The sequence below is a fragment of the Pipistrellus hanaki genome (assembly GCF_964339955.1).
Source record: "Pipistrellus hanaki genome assembly, chromosome: 2".
Classification (NCBI taxonomy): Eukaryota; Metazoa; Chordata; class Mammalia; order Chiroptera; family Vespertilionidae; genus Pipistrellus; species Pipistrellus hanaki.
In genome coordinates, this window is record NC_140504.1 from 149,933,689 (window position 1) to 149,960,041 (window position 26,353).

The 26,353-nt window shown below is 37.0% G+C and overlaps 1 long non-coding RNA gene across 1 annotated transcript in view; it reads right to left on the reverse strand.

Annotated features, from left to right (window-relative positions):
• Positions 1 to 7,272: 7,272 nt before the first annotated feature.
• The window catches only part of LOC311617882, a 49,670-nt gene continuing 30,589 nt past the window's right edge, over positions 7,273 to 26,353 (reverse strand). Inside the window, exons 2-3 of the long non-coding RNA XR_014794198.1 lie at positions 9,058 to 9,113; positions 7,273 to 7,490 (exon numbers count right to left, since the gene is read on the reverse strand). This is a non-coding gene — a long non-coding RNA (uncharacterized lncRNA). The remainder of the gene's footprint in view (positions 7,491 to 9,057; positions 9,114 to 26,353) is intronic.

The window sequence follows — 26,353 nt, forward strand, 5'->3', positions numbered from 1 at the left end:
TCATTTTCTATAGAGTATAGACTGGATGTGCTAAATTAAAAAAAAAAAAAAAAAAAAAAAGAGGATAGTATCATTCACTTTCATTTAACCATTAACTTTCAACTTCTATCAATAGGATGACAAGCATTTGATTTTTTAAATTATATATTTATTTGTGGTCTTAGTGAAATAAGAGAGACACTGAGGTCAACTTCAATCATAGCCATTTTAGTAATGGTAAATTAACTGGAATTGAAAAATTAAATACTAATCATAGATAATATAGGATTTTTATCTGAAGCAGCCTTCTTTGATTATTTATATAGCTGTATTTTAACATTATCTGGCAATCAGGGCTTGCATTTTATGGCTATTTATTTTGAATACATTCTTTCCTCAAATATGAATTTGTTGAGTACCAGAAAAGGTTTCCTTCTTGCTGTCACAGGGACATGAAGCCTACTGTGATGAATTATTAGGACAATGAAAATTAAACAAGAGTGAAGGCTATAATTTGAAGAGGAAATAAGTATGCAATTTGTAGAAAAATGTGGCTTGGAAGATTTATTCTTTTTTTTTTTTTTTTTTTTTTTTTAAGATTTATTCTCTCTTCTAAAGTTGCCTGTCACAATTTGGTAACTCTAGGCATCAGGATTTGAAAGATGGCTTTCAAATTTTCTCATTGACAATGTTTTAAGTGGCCAACTTTTCAAGTGTCACTGGGGGGTGGGGAGCAGGCTTTTGTTCCTATCTTTTATCTTTGCCTTGATTTGAAGGGGCCTTTTACAGTAATTACTGACTGGAAAGGTAGGAATAGGCTGCTCTGCAAACCATATGACTATACAGTTAAGTGATAATAGTGAAATAAACACCAGACATGCACTATTGTAAGCTGGTGTTGGCATTTGGAGCAATGACAGGAATAATGGGAAAAAACTCCAGTATTTTAACATTTTTTAATGTATTATGTGCACTATTCGTTTTTTTTTTTAAAATATATTTTATTGATTTTTCACAGAGAGGAAGAGAAAGAGATAAAGAGTTAGAAACGTTGATGAGAGAGAATCATTGATCAGCTGCCTCTTGTACACCCCCTACTGGAGATGTACCCATAACCAAGGTACATGCCCTTGACTGGAATCGAACCTGGGACATTTCAGTCTGCAGGCTGACGCTCTATCCACTAAGCCAAACCGGTTTCAGCTTGTGCACTATTCTTTACACATGTTGTCCTATAAAATGAATTATTTTGTAATTTATGCTCATATCTCAGAAAGGGTTAAGATGGTAATTCCCAATAAAATTTAAAATTTCAGAATGCTAATAGGAATTTTTGGACTGGAACCCGGAGTTGAAGAGTGAATCTAAGGATATAGGGCAGTATAGCAAAAGTGGAGATTTATTGAAGAAAAAGTACAGACTCCCATGTGAGGAGAGGGAAAGAGTCCCACAGAATGGACTCTCATGTGGGGAAGGGGGCAAGGTCCCACCAACTTCCTGTTTCCACCTTTTTAAAGGCTGCAGTTCCTGTGCCCTGATAACCTCTCTGATTGGTCAGTATTCCCTTTGGAATTGGTTACTATAGTAACTTCTGAGGCCCTCCACCCTCATTGTCCTATTCCCCCAGGGCTTTCTTCCTTATTTATTTTGAAAATATAGACCTTTTGGTCTACTTCCAGTTTCCTTGTCTTATGGAAATGTACCTTCTCCCAGTCAGTAGTCCTTTGTTTTTCTATGGACTTCAATTCTAAAAATTCCCTAAGCCTGCCTATATTATCTGAAAATTCCTATTTCAATGCAATGAAATGAATGCAAATATGTGTGCTTTAGTTAATTCCTATTTCAATGCAATGAAATGAATGCAAATATGTGTGCTTTAGTTAATGTGTCTCTGTTTATTTTTTTCTTGTTTTCTTATATGCATTGTGTGTACTTATGGCATTTCTGCCATATGTTTTACTTAGTATAACATTAAAGCTCAGCCTCTATATAAACAGAAGAGGAAGATATAAACATTTATGGGATACCTACTAAGTGCTCAATAATGTCCTAACCCTTATTTGTAAGGCTGGTATTAATACCTCCATTTTACAGATGAGAAAATGTAGGGTTTGAGAACTTAGCTAATGTGATAAAGGTCAAGAAAATAGTAACAGTTATTGTCATAATTTGAACCCAATCTTGTCTAACTAAATTTCTTCTAATGTTATGAATCATTATGCCAGCCCAGCCAATACACATCTATTTTGGAAATTTATGAACAACAGAATGTCCAAGTTTAAATGCTAACTTCACATGGGCATACTCTAAATCTATTGTGTGTGTGTGTGTGTGTGTGTGTGTGTGTGTTATGGGTCATAGCGAAACAGGAATTTTAGGGGTAAGATAGGACAGTTTAGAAAATTTTAGAAATGTTAGAAATTAAGGGGACCATGGAGGAAGCACAGGGCTGCAGAACAGCAGAAAGTATATTTCCATAGAATGGGGGAGCTGGAAAGCTGCAGCAGGTACATTTCCATAGAATGAGTGAGCTGGGAACAGCAAAAGGTCCATATTTACAGAATAAAGTGAAGGAAGCCCTTCATCCAGGAGAGGAAGAAAGCCCAGAGGGAATAGGAAAACAATAAGCAAGGATGAGGGGGAGAACCTTACTTGGGACATGTTCAACCTTTGAGCCCAGGAGTTACTATAGTAACCAGGCTAAGGGAATAGTGACCAATCAGAGGGGATATCAAGATCCCAGAATCTGCAGCCTTTAAAAGTCATAGGGAAAAAGAACTCAGTGAAACTCTTTTCCCCTTCCCTACTTGGTGGTTCGTTCTGTTCTTTCTTTCTCCCCATGTGGGAGTCTGTACTTGTTCTTCATCCAGTGTAATGGAGAGACATGCAAAGGGTAAGATTGAAAATGAAGGTTATTTGGTAATTTTGGGGGGAGCAAGTACAAAATCTCAGTGAAATAGGAAACCAGGTCATCCTTTGAGAATAAAAGAGCAGGATGAGTCAGTGAGGTTCTCTGGCTTCATTAGTGATTCTGTTGGATTCATCCTAACAAATGATAAAGAGGTTAAAGCTCAGCTCATTGTTTCTCTGCAGCCACTTTCACCTGCTCAGAGGCAGGGGTAGATGATGAGGAAAGTTGGGTTTAATCAGGATTGGGATTTAGCCTGGCTTGTAATGAAGTGAGTTGAGGATGTAGGGAAGGGAGAAGTATGATGATGAATCATAGACTCTAAGCTGAGTGACGAGAGAAATGAGCAAATGGAAGGTGTGCATGGGAAAGACAGTGAATAAGTGGTAGTGTCAATTGATTCAAGATTTTACTGGGCTCTAAGAAATATCGGTGCATAGGACTTGAGAGAATCAGCTAGAACAGTGTTTTTCAACCTTTTTTGGGCAAAGGCACACTTGTTTCATGAAAAAAATCACGAGGCACACCACCATTAGAAAATGTTAAAAAATTTAACTCTGTGCCTATATTGACTATATATAAAGTAATTCTCTTGAATAGGAATCAAATAAACACAAAGAAAGTATTTTATAATTACTTTATTATGAAATATTAAGTAAACAAAATAGTGAAAAATTATAAAATTCTTGTCTTGTCTGCACCTACGGCACACCAGGCAACATCTCGCGGCACACTAGTGTGCCGCGGAACAGCGGTTGAAAAACGCTGAGCTATTGTAGAAGAACACAGCAGCAGAGAAAACAATGACATAGAGAGTCTTGACATTTTTGATATTGAAAAGACATCTCAATTTACCAAAAAGTTGATAACTACTGATCTAGACAAGGTTTTAAATTTTACTTAACAATTTAGTTGAAGGATAGCAAAGGAAACAATTTATTGTGAATTTATACCTGGGCTCCAGGGGGGCGGGGGGGGGGGGGGAGGGGGAGAGTATTTCAGAACATTTGCAACCCTTATAGGCAATCTTCAAATTAGAGGAAAGCTCATCAGAAAATATGTATTAAGTGCCTATGTTCATGAACAGTATCTCAGAATTCAGTTACTGCTGTAAATAATTGTGAAGTTGGGGAGGGGTATATTTTAATGAGAAGAGCCAAACAAGTATTTTAGTTATTTTTCTGTGCGTTTCATGCAGAACACAAGGGATTAAATGAAATTCAGCCAATGTTTACTAAGTTGTTATCCCTGACCTAAATAATTTTACAATCTAGTGGGATTGAAAAATGTGTTCCAAAATTACCATAACACAATGCAAAAGTGACAGGTGTCAAACGTTAAGTATAAACACAATGCTGGGGAGCCCCATGAAAGGTGTGATTAATTCCTGTTGTGGTGACTGGGGACTTCAGAGGGAAAGTAGGTTTTTGCTCTATTTTGAAGAATGAAAAGCATTTATAAAGGCCAGATAGTTAGGTGAGAACAGAAGGTATTTGCGAAATATTCTAGGCTGAGGAAAAGCAGGGATGAAAGTGAGTGACAGGCAAGTATAGGGTACATTGAGGGACTTGCAAATAGGATATTGTGGTTAGACCATACTTATCTTGGGAAGAGGAGTGAGATTATAAAATAGTTCCCAAGACAGATTATTGCTTAATATATACATTGCTGGGAGAGGAGAGCTAAGACTTAGTAGAAAAAGATAAGCTTCCTTGCACCATTCAATGAATAAGACAATATTCATTTCTTTCTTTTTTTTTTTTTAAATAAGTTTTTATTGTTCATATTATTACAAATGTTCCTTCCCCCCTCCCCCCCCCCCTCCGCCACCATTGCTGAACGGGGTTCTTTCAGAAGAGAAAGTAAATAAAGATAAAAATTATGAACAACAAATACGTAACTATCAACAAGTGAATCTAAAAACCAAGGAAATAGTCATTTCTTAATGAACATGTGCTCTAGGGGCATTTTGAGTCTCTGACATTAGAAATCCTTGTTTTGACATAAATGTATGTGTAACCAGTAGCAGAATGTATTTTTTCCCACGTAAATCTCTCAGAATGTATTTTTTTTTTCACATAAATCTCTTCATCTTTATTGATACTTTTGGAGAATGTTATGAGGCATATTTGAGAGAAATCCAAGGTGCCTACTGAAACACAGACAACTTTTAAAAGCCATTATACTTTAAAAAATATATATTTTGAGGTCCTTATGAATTTGCTATTATGAAATAAACTAGGCTTTGGATCTTCTAAACATGAAAATATACATTATGTTCATCATAGATGTCTATATATCAACTCCAGAAATCCTTAGCATCTGTCAACTTATTTTAGCATGTTATTTTTTTTAAACATGTTAATATTTTTAGGTTTTAAAAGATAAATATAACACCTGATTTTATTCTAAAGATCATATATACAGTGGTATTTATTGTGCTTATTAATCTAGTCTTACAATTTTCTGTTTGGTGGATTATTGGTTTTAATTATGAAGTACATTAAATGTGTGGCTCTGTCATTTACAATTATGAAATTACTAGAGGCCCAGTGCATGAGATTCATACATAAGTAGGGTCCCTAGGCCTGGCCTGCAATCAGAGCCAATCTGTGGAGTGACCAGTGGGGCGATCAGGGCCCCCCACCTTGGCTGGTAACCTGGTACCACCCACTCGCCTGCCCCACCCCCCACCACCAGGGCCTGCAGCATGGGGGTAGCTCCTGTGTTAAGTGTCTGACCCCTGGTGGTCAGTGCATGTCATAGCGACTGGTCATTCCACAGTTCAGTCAATTTGCATATTAAGGTGTTTTTTTTTTTATATATAGGACAGTGAGAAACATTAACTTCAGTTTTATTTAATAAAATTAATATACTATTGAATTTATCTATATATATTTGAATTTTTTATACTCACTAATTTCATTAACTTTCAGAATAGCTATGAAATGATTTTTCACTGAGAATATATAAAGCATTTGACCTTCAGTAAATCTCAGTAAGAAGAGCAACCAAAAATATTTTCATTGCTTTATAGTGGACATTAAAGTTTTGGAATGTTAACACACTGCAGTTAGTTCATGAATAGTTCTTTGTAATCAAATAATATTTTCACTTTGTGATGTAAAAATAAATATAGGGTGCCCCCACCAAAATATACATACATATATATATATATATATATATATATATATATATATATATTAATATACTTAAGAGCTGATAGCTCAATTTGCCTTTCTTTTTAGACTTAACCCGTTGGAATTAATAATTATTCAAAGTTTGTATACATTTTTTTTAACATACTGTATATGAATATTGGGTTATATTTTCGGTTATCCCAGATGCTGTGGAAAATGGTGCACAGAGTTCATAACTTCTTTTGCCCCCAGAGATGGTTTCCCTTGGTGAAAGTATCCGGTTTATATTTAGAGCATAAACCTAGTGAGATAGAAATGAAAGGTTCTATCTGCTAATAATAGTCTGTAGTGTATTACTGTATATTACCAAACCAGAAACCAGACAAATCATATATATATGGAAGTAGGACATTAATACACTGTAATTTCAGCCAGTGTTTTATATATATATATATATATATATATATATATATATATATATATATATAAAACAGTGTATTTTTACAGTGTATTAATGTCCTACTTCCATTTTCTTATGTGGCGATTAAAAAATGATTTTCTCTCCTGAGGCAGAACTTTGATATTTGCACCACACTGCCCTGGTAATGTGAAATTCTAGCTGATGAAAAATTGTGGTTTTATTTGTCCCACATGGAGAGATTTTCTCCAGGGAATGGCCTGTTTTTTATGACATTTATTGTTGTAGAGCAGGGGTGGGGAACCTTTTTTTCTGCCAAGGGCCATTTGGGTATTTATAACATCATTCACTTAATATATCTCAATATAAACTTACGTTGCTACGAGAAAAGCTCCTAGATTTATTGAATTTTGAGTCTGCGGTTACCTTGGTAGAGCCAGACCAAATGATTTTGTAGGCATTATACGGCCTGCAGGCCAGACAATCCCCACCCTGTTGCAGAGTAATCCTCTTTTGATTTTTAGCAATATTCAGTGCCCCACTGTAGTGGTTAAAACCCAGTTACTCTTGAACCAAACAAAATGGAAACAAATATGAAGAAATGAAAAAATATACAAATAGTAAAATCAAAGTAATTGTGGAGCCTTAATCTCCTCTGACTGGAGTGTTCCCCCCCCCCCCCCCCCCCAGACACTTACTTAGATGTGATAGATTAAATTACTATATTTAGTTGAAATCTTCTAAGTAATTTTACTGGACTAAACAAAGAACTTTAAGTCTTTTAAGGGCTGTGTTATTTTTCTTGTGTACAAGGTATTTATTGGCTACACAATTTCCTTTTTCAATATGTGACCAGTTATTTTGTGGCTTAAGAGAAGATGTAATTAATCTCAGAATATATGCTTGAATCATTGCAGCTACTTGCTCTGTTCCATGGCCCACATCTTACTTCCCAACTCAAGGAGCCTCTTTCCCAGGTCATCAGCAAGGTCACTGGCTTGAATGAAAGAATATGGGCAATGGGTCCCAGTGTTCATCACCAGATCTAGAAGGACAACACCATTTATTTATTTATTATTTATTTATTTATTTATTTATGCTGTAAAAAGCTCTATTGTTTCACTTGGTCCAATGCATGGGAGAGGGCTTCAGGGTAGTTAAAAGAATGGCTGGCAGTTTTGGGAAGAGGCTCAGGTAAAGGCCAGAGACCAGGGAGATGCAGAGGGGCCCCTCAAAGGCTTCTGGGCTCCAAAGTTACCTGGTTATGCTTGAGGGTGAGCCTTTTGAAGAGACACTCACCCAGCCCATCCCAGCCAGGGTCAGGGCTTGAGGGTGTGAGTCAGGTGTTGCCCATCATCTTGATGAGTTTCACCTCCTCATCCAGGAAGTGGTTCTCCCGGAAGTCACAGAGATTAAAGTCTGTGCGGGTGGAACCCAGGGCCTGCAGCTCCACAGGGGCCTGGTTCAGGTTCCTCTCCAAGGCCAGGGCAGCTTCCAGGGCCCTAAGTTTTGCCCCACTCATCTTAGGACGGCTTAGCACATCCTGGGAGAGAACAAGGTTGCAATGCTTGTTTTGCATGTTTAAGAGATGCTCAGTGCCCACCCTTGCCCTTCTCAGACAACTCGTGGAAGAAGTGACCCCTCTCCCCCGCCCTCCTGGAGAGCCACATCCTCAGGGTGAAAATAGAAGCCCAGACAGAGGTAGGTGTGGGAGGCCTGAAGATGCAGGTTGGCCAGGTGGATGACCACAGCCTCCCCCTCTTTGGAATAGTTCTGACAAATTTGGGAGCTCATGGTTGTTCTGCAATAAGGAGTTAAGGTAGAAAACCTCCCCCTCCCCCACAAGAAAAAAACAACAAAACAGAACCAACAACAACAAGGTGTGTTGGCTGGTCCTGGAGGTGGTTCTGAAGGTGGCAACTGGATAAAACGCAGGAGGGAGGTGAGAGGCGGAACCGCTGAGGTCACTGCCAACAACATCATCTTTGAAAGTCAATCTGTGGCATAAGATATGTCCTGGCTCGCATGGCTCCAACCAACAGGCTAGGTCTTTACTATTTATTGAGGTGCTATTTTTGAATGCCTATTTGTGTGCTGTGAATTTTTGTATTTATTTTTTCTAATCCTCACACTAAACCTGAAAGGTAGTTATTATTGCCATTTTTATACATGAGACATTTGAAGCTTAGAAAATTAAGCAACTTGCCCCAAATTGAGTAGTTTATATTAATGTACTTAGGCTTTTATTTTGGGAATATCTGTTTTATCCTGTAACTGCAGAGAAAATTTCTTAGAGTTACTAGGCTATACTAGAGTTACTGCAACAGAACAAAGCTGTATTAGTTTTTTGTTGTTGTATCACAAAATCAATAGCTTAAAACAGGACAATATTATTATTTTATAGTTTCTGTGGTACAACTAATAAATAGCTATACTTTGTAATAATTTATATATAATTTCTATTATGTTTATTTATTATTATATATTTGTACATTATAGACACACACACACATCATGTAATGATGGGAGTGACATCTCATCACTTTTGCCATATTTTATTGGTTGGAAATCAGTCACAATCCCATCCACACTCAAAGGGAGGGGATAATTACCTAAAGGCATGGGCCATTGGAGGTCACTCTGGGGCCTTCCGGTCTGCCGCATGTGCCTGAAAGAGGAAAGCATATCTGTTAGGATATTTTCCCATACTTCCATCCTTTTCTTTTTCAGTGATTTTTTTTTTTGACAATTTATTATTCCCATTTTAACTGAATATTCTTAAAGACCTTGCTTCCTGTACAAGATATTTAAGAAAAGAGAAATGTCACTATTCTTACCTTCATCTCAGTGTTCTGAATGATTTCATTTCTAATGAGTAGTTATTCAAGTGTATTTGTGTGTGGTTGTTTGTGTAAAATATTGAAAAGCAAATGGTATTTCAGCATATAATCATGCAAAAATACTGAAGTAAAAAATGAAGTTTGAGTAACACATGGAAAAAAAAAATTCCAGTGTGTAAGCCCAATATTTTCTTTACTTTTCTCTTGTTTTTTCCTCCCTTTGTTTTCCCTCCCTTTCCCTCTTCTTTTTATCCTGATATTTATATATAGTGTTGCAATTGAAAAGAACACAGGAGAGACCTCCACTTTATTTCTAACTTAACTACTACCAGTGATACAATAAGTGTCTTTATATGCATTTGATTTTATTCACATGTATAAATGCAGAAGTTTGTTACACTAAGATACTGCTGCCTGCAAGCGTATACAGAGAGAGGCAACCCAGCTGTTTCAGGTAGCATCTGACAGGTGTGAGTGGCTTGTTAATCACCATGAAATGCCATGTGATTTAATTCTCACAGACTTGATCTGTCACTTCTAGACATGCCTATACATATGACATATAAATGCCAATAATGTCAATAGATGAACTTGGCACTTACACAATTTATGGCCAATTAAATTTTTACTGTTCACTTTTGGTGGGTAATTGCATTTGGTTAGTTTAAAAGAGCCAAGAGAGAAAGAGAGAGAGAGAGGAGAGAGAGAGAGAGAGAGAGAGAGAGAGAGAGAGAGAGAGAGAGAGAGAGAGAGAGAGAGAGAGACAGGACTCTTTTCATCAGCCTAAGGCAGTGGTCAGCAAAATCATTAGTCAACAGAGCCAAATATCAACAGTACAATGATTGAAATTCCTTTTGAGAGCCAAATTTTTAAAACTTAAACTTCTTCTAATGCCACTTCTTCAAAATAGACTTGCCTAGGCCGTGGTATTTTGTGGAAGAGCCACACTCAAGGGGCCAAAGAGCTGCATGTGGCTCACGAGCCACAGTTTGCAGACCACGGACCTAGGGAAACTTGATGCAACAACTGCCCACAGGCCAGGGTCACAGTCATTGTGTATTAGCATTGGGTTGACATCAATGGATCTTTATCCTTTTTCATCTGCTTCCTATCCTCCATGTAGACTATAGCCCTTCTGTGAGAATGCCATATTCATTGCCTATTGTTATAGTGTACAAACTTATTTTCTTTTGAGGATCATTTCATTCTAACTTGTATTTGAAGATACTGTTTACATCATGGTGATACATTTTACTGTATGTGATATACTTTGTATATATACAGTCAGAGCTTTAAAGCTTTTCTAAAAATAGCTTATTTCACTTTTGTTATTTTCAATTATTGCAATTATCGCAAGGAGTTTTTATCTGCATTTGTTTCCAAACTCTGAAGGTAGACCTGTACCACTATATGTATCTCCAACTTCTCATATTTAAAGGGGTATGCTTCATTTTATGGGTCAGTGACTTGGCAATAGTTAAGACTTGGTAGACAACAAATACAAGGAATCCCACATATCTTTTTGGTAGGTATTCTTTCTTTATTTCAAATACTATATTATTTTCTGTCTTCATTGTTGAGGAGGTAATTAGAAAAGATCAGGGGTGAGTCTCTGTTTACTTTTAAGACTTCACTATTTTATTTAAGATTTTACTATTATAAATGGGTTTTAAATGCTATTTCATATTCTACAGGTTTTGCATATATTATCTTATTTGGTCCCAGTAACACTCTGGCAATGAAAAGAATAAATTACTACTTGCGACTTATGGTTAAAATAATCAGCAATGTACAAAATAATAACTGATATTTTGTGAATGCTTGAGACACTGTGCCAAGCATTTTATAAACATAAAATATTTTATCATACACATCCCCCTATATTTGATATTTTATAAATGATAAAACTGAGGCTTAGGGACATTAAGCAGCATGCCCAGAATCACAGTGAGCATGCGTGGCCGAGCTGGGATGCATGCCCATTCATCTGAACCCAGAGACCACGTTCTCCTGGACACCGTGTTTCTGGATGGTCCGTAAGCCAGGACCCTGAGAATCAAACCTACACTTTTTGTGAATCTATGCCTTATATTAATGTAAACGTGATGGTCTTATTGAAAAACACACAAAAAACTAAACTAACTCTTTGTGAAAAGCAACTTGACATTTCTTTTAACAGTATTACAGCTCCTTTTGAGTTCTAACATTTAGAGCTATGTGTTCAATTGGGAACAATGTGCTCTTTCTGTGTACCCCCTTTGCTCCTGGCAAGTGCTCTCTTGCTGGTGTGAGGATGGAAATATGTTCAGCACTAAGAGTCCTCTGCTAGGAGTAAATTTCTGGTCTGTGGGAATGGTAATAACTATAATGTTGCTCAGTAGATTCAAAAATATCTTAACGGTGGTGGAAAAATAAGTAAAAGAAAGAATGATTCTTAAATTTTAAATACAGGAGAGGAATAGCATATTTTTGTAGAAAACTGAAATTAGCTTGATACTTAAAAAGCAATTTAACATGATCAACCTGCTCACCCAACAATATTCCCTCAGACATAATGTCTAACAAACTGTACAATTAACATGCAGTTAGCAGAATGTTGTTGCTAGGATTCAAATAGCAAAAAACAGAGCAGCTGTGTTGGGACTCTACTTTCGGTTTTCTAGTCTGATTGTCAAGTGCGTCCTCTAATTGCATCTTCCTTTTCCCAGTGGAAATTGCCCATGGAATTCCTTCATTGGAGTTTCTTCTATGGTCATATGCCTTTCTTCTAGTTGAGTAAAAGAGGAAGCCTTTTCTTTCAGTGGAACCACTGAACTTGGTAACAATGCATAAGGGTTCATGTCCTAGGTTTGCCCATAGTAGTTGAGTCAAGAGAGCACTCTTTTATCTCTCTTGAAGTCACAATGCTTCTGTAATCACAGGTGAACAAACCACAGATAGCCCAGCCAGGCAGAAGGAAGTTGAGACACATGAAAAGGCTGTAAGTGACCTGGTTTATCTGGTTTATCAGCATGGACCATCAGAATTTTCATTGCCATAATTTGTGGTATAAACCATGTCCAAAAATATAAATATGCCTGGAGAAGAGAGTTTACCATCTGACTTTATGAAGTTAATAAGAAGTATTTGACAATGAATTTTTAATTTGTTTCCTCTAAGAAATGGGCTTACTTCCCCTCATCTCTCTATCTTGGCCAAAAGAATTATTCTGCTCCAGTTCAGATGAGTTTTCTTACATTATCCAGATTTTGCTTCTTTTTTTTTCCCCCCTGCCTGTTCAATTTGTACAGAAATAGGTTGTAAACATTTGTTGGTCTGCATTTTCAACATCTATCTCTCTTCCTACTGATAAGAGAACAGTGATTTTGTCTTGGAGGGCTTATTCATTGGATAAGAAGCTCTGTTTATTAATCAAGGGGCCTGCTCTTTTCCAGGAAAAGGGACCATTATCCAACCCAGCTAGATTCTTTTTTCTTACAATTTGATTCCATAGGCTAAGAACCAAAAACAATAAAATGGTTGAAGCTGAATGGTCCTGTTGGTGTTGCTACCAAAAGATTTCTCGTTACTTCTTAATTCCAGATACTTGTAGCTGCTATTCCTGAACTATTTCAGCTGATATAAGGTATTTTTCAGAGAGGAAAGGAGAGAGAGATAGAAACATCAATGATGAGGGAGAATCATTGATCAGCTACCTACAGCATGCCCTCTACTTGGTATTGAGCCAGCAACTCTGGCATGTGCCCTGACCTGGAATCGAACCATGACCTCTTGGTTCATAACTCAATGCTCAACCACTAAGCTACACCAGCTGGTGCTGAGCTGTTTTTTTTTTTTTTAAATACATATTTATTTTAATTTGATATTCTACCACTTATTAATTCTCTAAATGCTATGGGCAGCACTTTTCAGGTGCTTGCCGAAGATTCTAACTGATATAAGATCACAATTTAGTTGTTAATCCACATTTTACTTAACAATTGTGTAGGCCACAAATGTACCTAACCGTTTTCTTTCCATTTTTGTGTCTATCTGTGCCTGTCTTTGGATTCAGTTTGTGTTCTAATTTGTCTGACCCTACTGCTATTTATGGAAAGAAGAATATATCAAATTGTTGCTGGGTCTATGTTGAAACTAATTCTTACACTGGACAGAAAGGAGAGATAAAATTTATTTTCTTTTTTAAAAAAAATATATTTTATTGATTTTTTTACAGAGAGGAAGGGAGAGAGATAGAGAGCCAGAAACGTCGATGATAGAGAAACATCGACCAGCTGCCTCCTGCACATCCCCCACAGGGGGATGTGCCTACAACCAATGTACATGCCCTTGACCGGAATCTAACCTGGGTCCTTTCAGTCCGCAGACCGACGCTCTACCACTGAGCCAAACCGGTTTTGGCTACAATTTATTTTCTATGCATCAGCTTGCCTCCCAACTCATTCAGGCTGATTGTCTGTTGGCTTCTCTCCTGTAGCTAAGCACTGCTGCTAAGTGCTTAGCCTAGTACTATCTTGAATAGTCACTAATTCTCAATCACTTTGAGACTTCTGATGAATTATTCAGGTATTTAAGTCAAACCTAGGGAGGACAGGAGTTCTGTAAAGAGGTGGCAGAGTTGGCTGTGTTAGATGTGTTGACACCTTCAGGGCAATTTTATATTTATTGGTGTTGAACCAGTAGTATTACATGGAAATAGCTGGGCTTTACATAGACTGTCCAAATACGGTGTACTGACATGAGGAGATTCTATTCAGGAAAAGTGAGATATTGGATGCACTAAGTAGCAATTTTAAATAACTTGAAAAATAACTGATCTTTTTATTAAAAAAAAAGTTAGTATATCATTATATCAGAGATCAAAAGAGAGAGCTCCCAGTTGCAAACACAATGCTAGAACTTAAGTGAAAAGGATATAGAAATAAACATTATTAAAATACTTTCCTTTTAGCCATAGCCATTCACTGAGAAAGTTTCACTAGTCTTGGATTCAAGCTTAAGCATGAATAGCATGGATTTAGGCGCCCATATCTATGCAATGGTTTCCATGCTTGAATAGTCATTATTTAAACAGTCTAGTATTAATGTTCTAAATCACAGCAATTGCCATATCTTTTTCCACTAATTCCAAAATTCACCTTATCTTTGGAATATATTGGGTAATAAAGGTAATGATACTACTTTCTTATATTGGTTTCTTGGCATTCACACATTAGGAGGCTTAGTGCAAAAAAAAAAATCATGTTTTAGAAACACACTTTTCTTTAATACAGGACAACTCTTTGTTCTGATATAAGATGTGTGGACTTGCTTTATGTTTTCTTATTTTAAATCATCAGTGTATTCTCTGAAAAGGTGAATACTAGATAATCTCTAGTTGAGGAATTTCTCAATCCCTCTAGCATCTTGCAGGAAAAAATCTTCTGTGTTCAAAATTATATGTAACAAATTATCAGGACTATAACCAGAATTCTTAGCATAATACACATCTATATGAGGTTCTTGTTATATAAGAAAACTTGGCATAAAATAATTGACAAAAGTGAATTTCCTAAAATAAGGCCAAAATTTAATCATAATTTTAGAGTTTATAGGAGTGTGATTGAGGCTTTATTATGAAAAATAAAACTAACAATGTAACTAATTTTATTCCAAAGTTAGCAAAATATGGGCTTCAGGTAAAAAATTAATAGTTCTTAAATATAAGATTGCATAAGCATTATTATTTTTACATTTAGGCAAAACAGTGGCATGCTAGCACCGCATGACAGCTTAAATTCAACTTGGACTTTTGCAGCAACATCATAAAAAGGATCAATTTTACAAACTGTATTAGTGCCATCATTTTTCCAAGAGCCACATTTGATGCTTTAAGATTCAAAGCATTATCATTTGAAGCACCTTGTTGATTTTCTGTTCTTCAACTGTTATAGCAATCAGATGTGAACACAAGCTTCAAATGAATCACCCTGAGCTTCATAGGTCAGCAATTTTGCCTGTGATGCCAACAGTTGCTCCACTATCACTTATACTATCTTACCTAATAAGAGAGAAACATGCAAATTAACCATCACTCTGCTATGCCCACAGCCAATCAGAATGGATATGCAAACCAACCTAACAAAGATGGAGGTTAATTTGCATATCCAGGCGCAGATTAGTTTGAAGCCCGCTATGAGGGAAGGGGTGGCGGGGAGAGGACGCGGCTTAGGGAATGACTGGAGTGGTGCCCTGGACAGAAGTGAGGATTTGCTGGCTCCTGGCTGCCTGGGAGCTGCGGCAAGCCGTCTTCTGGAATGCTGCAAATGAAGGAGTGAAGCCAGGGGAAGGAAGGCCTATTCTTGCATGAATATCTACAATATATAACTAGAGGCCTTTTGCATGAATTCATGTGTGGGTAGGGTCCACCTGTGTGACCTGCAGGGATTAGGCTGGAACCAGAAGTCCAATGCTGCTGTGCTCATCCCAGACCTGCTGTGCTGAGTCAGTCCTGATTGCGAGATGCTCATACCACCCCAGCAGCACTCGCCAGCCGTCAGCCCTGCATCTGGCACCTGTCCTGAAGGGGGATGGGGGTGGCCAAGAAATGATTGGCCTTCTGGGTGGGCGATGGGACAGCCTTGCCGGCCTGGGATCTGGATTCATCCCTCTGATGTTGTGGGGAGCCACCTGGCAGATGCTTTTATACTGTTTCTTCCTGGCAGAGTGTCTAGGGAAGGGAAGTAGCTGCAGTGCCTGAGGCTGACATCCAGGAGACCAGCAGTGCTCTTGGGATGGTGCCAGGGGTGCTGGTCCATCAGTGCCTGGCCCGTTCTCTGGAGATTGGACCTGCAGGACTACTGAGGGAGGGAGTGAGTGCCACCAAGCTTGTGGGCCACTGGGAAGGATCAGTCAGCAAAGGAGCACTCCTGCTGTGGGAGTGTACCTTGGTGGTCAGTGCATGTCATAGTGACTGGCCATTCAGTCTTCAGTTGCTTAGGCTTTTATATATATAAACTAGAGGCCCTATGCACGAAATTCTTGCAAGAGTAGGCCTTCCTTACGCTGGCTACCAGCAGCAGCTTCCCTCTGGCACCTGGAACTCAGGCCTTCCCTCCGGCCGCCAGCAGACACCCAGGATCCTCACAGCCCCAACTTCTTCCAGAAGGTCATCTGGAAGGACGTCCAGAAGGAAGTTCATTCTAATTAGCATATTATTCTTTTTTTATTACAGATGTTCTTTTTGCAGTATTTAAAATCTTGCATGTATTTGTTTTGAATTTAGTTTTTTACATTGTTTTACCATGAACCAGGAGGTAACGTTATTTTGAAGAACAAGGTTTGTGCTATTATGAAGGATGCTTGAATTCTTTTCCTTCCAAAAGGAACTAGAAACCACAGAGACTGAGTGATATTTCTGCAGTACTCCTTTTAACACCATTAAAAATACTCAGGTCTTAAATTAGAATTACCTTGAATTATTGATTGATGTTAGACTTTGGTCAAAAGAATTAATAGATCATGAAGTTGCTAGTCAACTTTTGCCATCATTGATAATAAAAGCACAAATATCTACAGCAGACTTATCACACTGTAGCACTCAAAAATGAAATTGCCAAAATGTTCATAATTCTGCTTTCAACTTGTAGGATCTCTTCTTTATGATCTTTCTTTGGATGCCTTGGCCATCATGGATGACCTCTGGCAATAGAACCTCATGCTCCTACTTTTTGGCCTGTGGCTTTGATGGATTGATTTCTAACCTCTACTTGAGTAGAATGAAAAAAGAAAATAAGTGAGCAATCCTTCAAAATGTGTTACATGGCTTAGGGAAAAAAAAGCTTCTCTTTATATTGATTGTTGGTAATCACCATTAAATAGTGTAGTTAGTAATCCACCTGACTGCTGGGGGAAGGAAGATTTATCTTATACTTTAAGTATTAGTGGTCAGTTAAATAATACTGTTGATTATATTATATATTCAATAACTATATTGACTTTTAGCTTAATTAGAGCTTCATGTCTAAAGTATGAGGTAGTCATGATCTGCCGATCTGCCTATATAAATTCTAATGAAAAGGACTGCCATCACTTTTTTTCTTTCCTGGAAAAGACATTATCTCTCTTTTTCTTTTCTTTATTTCATCTACTCAAACATAGATCCCAAATTCTTTATTTTTCCTTCCCCTTTTTTGACTTCTCTTTCAACCATCTGCTCCCCTTCTGCTTGTCTTGTTCACATTTGAATTTCCACTTCTTCAGTTATTATTACTTTAACAATTGTAAATAATCTCTCCAGAGTGGGACCATGAAGGAGCTGGTCATTGTAGTAAGGTCTAACGCTGCCAGGCATTGTAAGTATATTTACATTTTTTCTTTCCAATAACCATAGGACATGGATGTTGTGATTAGCCTCCCCATTTTATAGGTCAAGAACTAAGGCACAGAGAACTATATTACAAAGCTACTAAGTGACAGAACCAGAATTTGAACCCAGGCAAACTGATTTCAGACTCTATGATATTAAAAACTGTGCTGTGAAGTCTTTCATAAAATAAGAGGAGGAAGTATGACTGTTCTTCTCAAAGATCTTGCAATTTACCAAATTATAATAATAAAATGTGAACACAATCTTGTAAAATGTCAATTCCCATAACTTTTAAATGATTAGAAATTAAAAAAAATTATATTGTTATTGATTTTAGAGCAGGAAGGATGAGAAAGCATCATCTATGGACTGCCTCCTTTATACTCTCTACTGGGATCTAGCCCCAGAGAGATCAAAAACTGAATGTGACCTCAACGCTCAACCACTGAGCCACATGAGATGGCCAAGAAACAATTTTAATTAGCTTTCTTGGCTTACCTTGCTCACTGAGAACACAGAAAAGTACTTATATTTTATTTGTTGATATAATTTAGTTGATTTAATATTAACAGCTTATATAATTTCTCTATGCGGATCTTCACACCACTCTTTCCACCTATGCAGGCAAAATGCAGCTGCTACACATCAATATGTATTTAAGTGAAATGTAAGTATTACTTTTATCTTTAAGTAAGCCTTCTATTATTCCTCTGGAATTGCTCTTTTCCAAGTAATGACGCTATTGTTGGTAAGGATTTCCTGATTTATTCATTAACAGCTGCAAAACTGCTTTGCCAGGTTAAAAATAAAATCTGTATTTTGGAAGATACTTATTTTTTAAACATGAGATGATTTATTTAGCTGCCTGTTTATAACAGCTCAAAGAAAGATGTAACTTCAGGGATATATTTTTATCTCAAACAAGGATAAAGAGTTCATCATATTCTTCCATGCTGAGAATTTTATTCTTTTATTTTGTAATATCCTCTGCTGACAAACACTAAACAATGACAAAATGGACTCACATCTCACTTTTTTTATTTTATTCTCCTCATATCTTTCCTTATCATTATCCTCCCAATGTCATCCAGATAGATTATATATATATATATATATATATATATATATATATATATATATCCCTAACTGGTTTGGCTCAGTGGATAGATCTTCAGCCTTCAGACTGAAGGGTCCAAGGTTCAGTTCTGGTCAAGGGCATGTACCTCGGTTGTGGACACATCCCCAGTAGGGAGTGTGCAGGAGGCAGCTGATTGATGTTTCTAACTCTCTATCCCTCTCCCTTCCTCTCTGTAAAATATCATAAAATATATTTTAAAAATATCTATTAAATACCAATGAAGTGCTCAAAACAGCAGTTAAACCCTTCAACCAACCTAACATTCACCAAGATCTGCAATACCTCTATGTTTTTTCTGGCTCACTCCATTTCATATTTCTTCTCAAGATAAGTTATCTTTTATGGGATTCACTGTTACCATCTCAAAGTTTAACTTAGCATGGGGAGAGAAAAAGGAAATTTACAGGTAGGTAATATAGAATTTAAAAATATTTGTGAAGAAATTAATGAATGAAATGCTGAATTGCTTGACTCACTGCTTTCTGCAAAGGCATTTATTCCTTGAAAAGGCATTTTTATTTGTTTAAGCCAATGGTCGGCAAACCGCGGTGGCTTATGAGCACGGTTTGCAATTCTGTTGACTAATGAGTTTACCAACCACTGGTTTAAGCTACTGGCAAGATTTATTTCCTATTCTCTCTTTCCTTTTTTAATATTTTGTATTGATTTTTAGAGAGAGAAGAAAGGAGTGGGAGAGTGAGAAACACTGATAGGAGAGCAGAACATTAATCAGCTGCCTCCTCTATGCTCCCTACTGGCATCTAGCCTGCAACCTGGGAATTGAAACTGCAGCCTTTCAGTGCAGGGACAATGCAACCAACTGAGCCAAAGCTCTCTCTTTCTCAGCCTTCAGTTTGTAGCTAGAATGATCTTTATACACTACAACATATGCAAATTGAGCATATTTAACAGTTATTAAAATATTAGCACATTTTGTTCATTTTCTATATTTTTAAAAATGTTACAAATATAGTACTGAATATCGCATTTACAATGATGACATTCTTAAGAGAGCAGCATACATTTGATACAGATACAAACAGATTAAAGAATGTTTAAGAAGATATGACCTAATATCTGTCCCTGTGTCAGGTCAGAAATATATACCACCTTAATTACTATATAAAATTTCAAATTCATTACACCTACCTTGTCACATGTGTTTGTCTAGATTTATAGTAGGTTTCACGAGATGTATTTGCTTTTGTTTTAAAAATTTGTATTTATGGGGAAACCATACTATACTGAAATTTAGGGAAAATTGGGCCCCGAACTAGGATCGCTGAGTAATTCTCAGACTTTTCTGCCTCTATTTTCCCACAAAGGCATCCAAGATAGTATGAGTATATGGTTTCCTGAGTGCTAGAGGAAGGATAGGGGAAAGCAGGTCTAAGATGGTGGCAAAATGTAGTTTATCATTCTGTCTTGGTCACCGATCTTTGATGGCTGGGGTCATTAGGATAATGAGTGACTCTGAAATGTCCTACATGTATGTATTAAGATTGGCTGAGCTGGCTGGTGTTCTGGAACATCTGAGTATCTGGGCTATCATTGTAATCTGAATGATCTTTTCAGGGCTGAAATGAGTGTGAGATTGTCAATATGTACTTGCCATACTTTGTCTAGACCCAGAGTATAAATGGATTTGCTGAGCCTATAAGAACTTGTTATCATGGCCAATCTTTCTTGACTGTTTAGAGTAGTGGCCATACCAAAGTTTCTCTTAATATTCCTCTTGATAACTAGCTGAAATCCTGCTCTTCTGGTTATATTGAAACTTTAGGAAATCATGTCCTGGGCAGAGGTAGAAGTGTGTATGTACACAGGCTTCCAGTTAGGTCAAGGCTTCTGGGTCTCCTGATCTACCTACCCTCCTGCAGGCCCAACTGACCTTTTTGATTTTGAGCAATGGGAGTCTGACCCCCACCCATCTAACTCCTCCTCTTAAGGATGGTGACAGGAAACAAGTCCAGGCAAAGATTAAATCACAGCTGTATCTCAGGTAATCTGGATGGTAGGACCTACCTTTATCCTTCTCATACCTCTCTCCACATCTCTGAGCCTATGGCAATCTTAGCTAAAGATCATCTTGCTTTTATGAACCCAACAGCTACCCTGTTATACTTTCCTGTCCTTGATACTGATGCTGATGTGAGTCAGTAGAACTTCTAGGCACAAGTTGCTTGGTAGCTGGAGCCAGTTAACCTTAATTCTAATCTCTGCTTACATTTTATTGCCTAACAGACTCTGTGGAAATAACAGTAAGTTTTTTAAGCCAAGGTTCCACTTCTGTAAGGTGGAGAGAGAAATTTCAGGTAAATTGTAGCTGAAATGGTTCCTAGATTCCCTTTATTCCTGGATACATTGATGTTGCTGAGCATCTGGCAGCAAAGATGAAGGACAGGTAATGTTAGTGAATATCTCCTTGCTGACAGAAAGGGCAAGCTCAGGAATTTATTGCCCAATGGGAGAAGAGCCTGGGAGGATAGCATTGAAGAACCCTGAGAGTGGTACATGGTACATCAGTATATGAAAGATTCTGCAGATGGCCTGCTCTACATAGATCTACACAAACCTCAAATTATCTGTGGTTGAGGTGAGGGGTTGACATTAATGTGTTTGTGTTTCTACTTATAGTACATGAAATTAAGGAGAGCTGGAAAAGATGAGCAACAAAGTCTGGGAAAAGTAGACATTCTATCAATTGTCACCGTTTCCTAGTCACAGAGACTCTCTGTTGCTGCAGCAATATCATTGTATTAATATTTAATATACTCTTCACCTGTGACATTTTTTAATATGCAAAGCAAATTTCCCTACCACCTGTTCAAGACTTGCTGGTAACTCTATATTTAGGGATATATTGGGTCGGCAACTAAGTAATTGCGGATTTTTTAAAGAAAATCAAAGACAATTTTTTCATGGAACTAAATAACTTTATTCTGTAATGTATTGCCCATTTTGATCAATGACCTTTTGCCATCTTTCAGGCAGCATCATAATCCCACGTTCAAAAAACTTCTGGTTTTTATTAGCAAAAAACTGAATCAGGTACGATTTGACATCATCATCATTATTGAAATTTTTACCATTCAAGGAGTTTTGTAAAGATCGAAACAAAAAGTAATCAGATGGTGCAAGGTCAGGACTATATGGTGGATGTGGCAAAACATCCCAACCAAGCTCCATTAATTTTTGCCGAGTGACCAAAGATGTGTGTGGCCTTGCATTGTCATGATGGAATACAACACCTTTTCGATTTGTCAATTCGGGCCGCTTTTCTTCAACTGCATTGTTTAATTTCGTTAGTTGTTCAATGTAGACATCAGAATTGATCGTTCGGTTGGGTGGTAAGAGTTCAAAGTAGACAATTCCTTTGTAATCCCACCAAACTGATAACAAAACCTTCTTTTGATGAATATCAGCTTTTGATGTTGTTTGAGTTGGTTCACCTGGCCTGCTCCACGATCTTTTCCGCTTGATATTGTTGTAAACAGCCCATTTTTCATTGCCAGTTATCAGTCGTTTTAAAAATGGATCATTTTCATTACGTTTCTTTAGCAAATCGCAGCTGCTAATGCATTGCGTTAACTGTGATTCTTTCAGTTCGTGAGGAACCCATGTATCGAGTTTTTGAACATAGCCAAGTTGTTTTAAGTGATTTTCAATGCATGTATGTGATACATGAAGCTTCTCTGCAATCTCACGTGTTGTACTGTGACAGTCTGAATTGATTATTGCTTTGATTAGGGCGTCATCAACTTCAACTGGACTACCAGAGCGTTTTTCATCTTTGAGTGAAAAATCACCAGAACGAAATTTGGCAAACCAATTTTGACACTGCCGTTCTTTTAAGGCTTCATCACCATAAACAGCACATAACTTTTTATGAGCTTGTGATGCGTTTTCCCTTTGCGGAAATAAAAAAGCAAAATATGACGAAAATGTTCCTTTTGATTTTCCATTTTTCAACGAACGCCAAACGAAAACTACAAAACAGATCAAAAAACTTTTTTTACTGATTAACAGCTGAATAGCCAACTATCAATAATAAAATGTGTTTTACATTTGTACTACGTCTGCAAACCTAAAAATTCAACTGAAGCCATATATGTGTGAAACCCGCAATTACTTAGCTGCCGACCCAATAAGAAGAATCTTTTCACTGGAATAAATCAAAATGACCTCTGTTAAATCTAAATCTAGAAGTTTTAAGTTGTTTTGAACCAGAGTCTGGAAAAGAATGTAAAAGAACACTTTTAAGCTCCTTGGTGTATAGGGAATCACACAAAAATTAATATTGTCAAAAACCTATAACAAGGAAGTAGTCACACTCTTTTCCTTTTTGTAATTTTTTTCTGGTGTCATCCTAGTCTTCTCAAGGATTTTGAAATATTTTGACCTATATTTTCATACCTACACTCATTATTGTCAACTTATATTCATCAAATTACCAGTGACTTTTGAGAGTTGAACTCATCTTTACCCAGATTTCTTTTAGCTCATGGCTGTTGTTTTAAATCAGTTAGCTCTAATGCTAAGGTTTTTATTCTGTCTGGGATGTCATTATGTAGTGTATGAAAATATTCAGTAATCCTGGAAATTTTTTCACATATGTATGTGGTATAAATTTTCAATCATCACACCTGGGTTTAAGAATTGATACATTGTTTTAATTAAATCTGACTGTGAAATTCCACCTGTTAGGAGGTGAGATTTTTCAAACTGGATTTGGAATGGTCACTCCTTCTATTTAAGGTTGTATAAGAATCCAAGAGACTTAGAAGTTAGTTGATCAGAAGATGGCAGAAAACTCAATTTTTAGTTTTTCATAGTTATTTCTGAGTAGTTTATATTCTAAGAACATATAATTCATTTGAAAGATAAAACTTCAAAACATACATGCCAATCTTGGATATGAACATTCCTGAGTAATTTTGAAGCCTTGGTACAACCATTATATAACATTTTCTTTCTTAAGTTATGTGACCTCTTCAAACTTCTCTGAGGAATGATGCTGACAAACTTTATTCTAACCCTCAAAAAATACATGTTCTTTCTTGTCTTAAGGAATCTTTTATTCTCTAAAGATCAGCAGCCTTTGCCTCTATCTCACTAAGTAGTTCCAGTTTTCTCTTTTTTTTTCTCCTCACTAAGGTAGGAGAGAAGTTCAGAGAGGTGAAAGATGATGGGATGTGGTGCAACAACAGAGGGATTGGCATCAGGGGGACTTTTTTTCTTATGGGTTAAATTTCTTAGTGAAATTCGCAGCAAAGCTTTTATCTGAGAGTGAACACGGGAGCAAAAATATTGGTGAAGAGGAAAGAAGGTTGTAAATCAAGCATGTCAGACCTGTGGCCCGTGGGCCGCTTATGGCCCACAACAAACATTTTTGTGGTCTAATCAATATAATGGTATGCAGGAAATGTTTTAATAAAAAATTTGCAACTTAATTTTTACAATATCCTGTTATACATAATCCTACATAATAAAAAGGCTAATATACAAATTGTCCCCTTGGGAGTTTGACCAAATGTGAGCTGAACACCAGGGGTTGGCGTGGGATGAAGGAAGGGCTCGGCTGGCAGCTGGAAGATGGGGGAAAGAAGGCCCTGATTGCTGGCCAGGCCTAGAGACACTGCCTGTGCACAAATTTCATGCACCTGACCTCTAATTATTAGTAATGAACTACAATGTTCACTAATGACTGACTACTATAATTGTGTTGCATTCATCTCCCTTAAGTGCTTTATGCACAGGTGCACCATTTCTCTCCACTAATACTAGCAGTGAATATTTTAGCAGCCCCTAGCCATGCCATTAGTATTTGACTGACTTGTTTGATGTGCACAACAGGGAATATTTCACGTTTGGAGAACAAGAAAAATTGATTTATTTGCCTTACGCTTATTAATTTGTGTAGTTATTCAGTGTCTAATAAGTTAACGTTCAAGAGAAAAATATTATTTTTTATTAAAATGTTCTATTATTTTATGTTAACGATTACTCATTTATTTTAGCCCTTTGTAGTCAACATGTCTCTGTTGAAACAAACTTACGTTTCTATGAAAATTGAAGCTTTTGTTTTTTTGCAGCCAACATAAACTTAAACCTTGTTTATTTGGCCCATGTCAGCCTTTGAGTTTAACGTGCTTGTTGTAAATAGTCAATTAAGAGAAAAAGAGAACAAATGGACTAATGATAAGTAGAATATTTTTCTGACAGCACTTTGGTTTATGGTTATATATTAACAGTGAGACTGGTTGTTATGGTAATATCTTTCCCTTCTACATTCAAATTTATTTTTTTTATTTTATTTTTTTTTTAAATTTATTTATTTATTTTTTACATATTTTCTTGATTTTTTTTTATTGCCCCCCTCCTTCCCTCCCACACATCCCCTCCCTCCCCATAGTTTTATGTCCATTGGTTGTACTTGTATGCATTTATACAAGTCCTTCGGTTGATCTATTATCTCCCCCTGATATCCCTACCCTCCCCACTGTAATTTGACAGTCTGCCTGTTGCTTTACTTTCTCTATATCTGTCTCTTGGTTCATCAGTTTATAAAGATCTTTATCATCCACCGATGTGTGAGGTCATGTGGTGTTTCTCTTTCGTTGATTGGCTTATTTCACTCAGCATGATGCTCTCCAATTCCATCCAGGTTGCTGCAAATGATGAGAATTCCTTCTTCTTTATGGCAGCATAGTATTCCATTGTGTAGATGTACCATAGTTTTTGGATCCAATCATCTGCTGACGGGCACCTAGGCTGTTTCCAAATTCTGGCTATTGTAGATTGTGCTGCTATGAACATAGGGGTGCATATATCCTTTCTGATTGGTGTTTCTAGTTTCTTGGGATATATTCCTAGAAGTGGGATTACTGGGTCAAATGGGAGTTCCATTTTCAGTTTTTTGAGGAAACTCCACACTGTTCTCCACAGTGGTTGCACCAGTCTGCATTCCCACCAGCAGTGCACGAGGGTTCCTTTTTCTCCGCAACCTCACCAACACTTGTCGTTTGTTGATTTGTTGATGTTGGCCATTCTGACAGGTGTGAGATGGTACCGCATTGTTGTTTTGATTTGCACCTCTCGGATAATTAGTGACTTTGAGCATGTTTTCATGTGCCTTTTGGCCTTCCTTCTGTCTTCTTTTGAAAATATTCTGTTTAGGTCCATTGCCCATTTTTTAATTAGATCATTCATCTTCCTTTTATTTAGTTGTATAAGCTGTCTGTAAATGTTGGAGATTAAACCTTTATCAGTGGTAATATTTGCAAATATGATCTCCCACACCGTGGGCTTTCTTGTTGTTTTATTGATGGTTTCTTTTGCTGTAAAAAAGCTTTTTATTTTGAAGTAGTCCCATTTGTTTATTTTTTCTTTAGCTTCCATTGCCCTAGGGGCAGTATCAGTGAAGAAGTTATTTTGGCATACGTCTGAGATTTTGCTACCTGTGGATGCTTCTAGTATTTTTATGGTTTCCCGTCTGATGTTTAAGTCCTGTATCCATTTTGAGTTTATCCTTGTGAATGGTGTAAGTTGGTGATCTAGTTTCATTCTTTTGCATGTGTCTG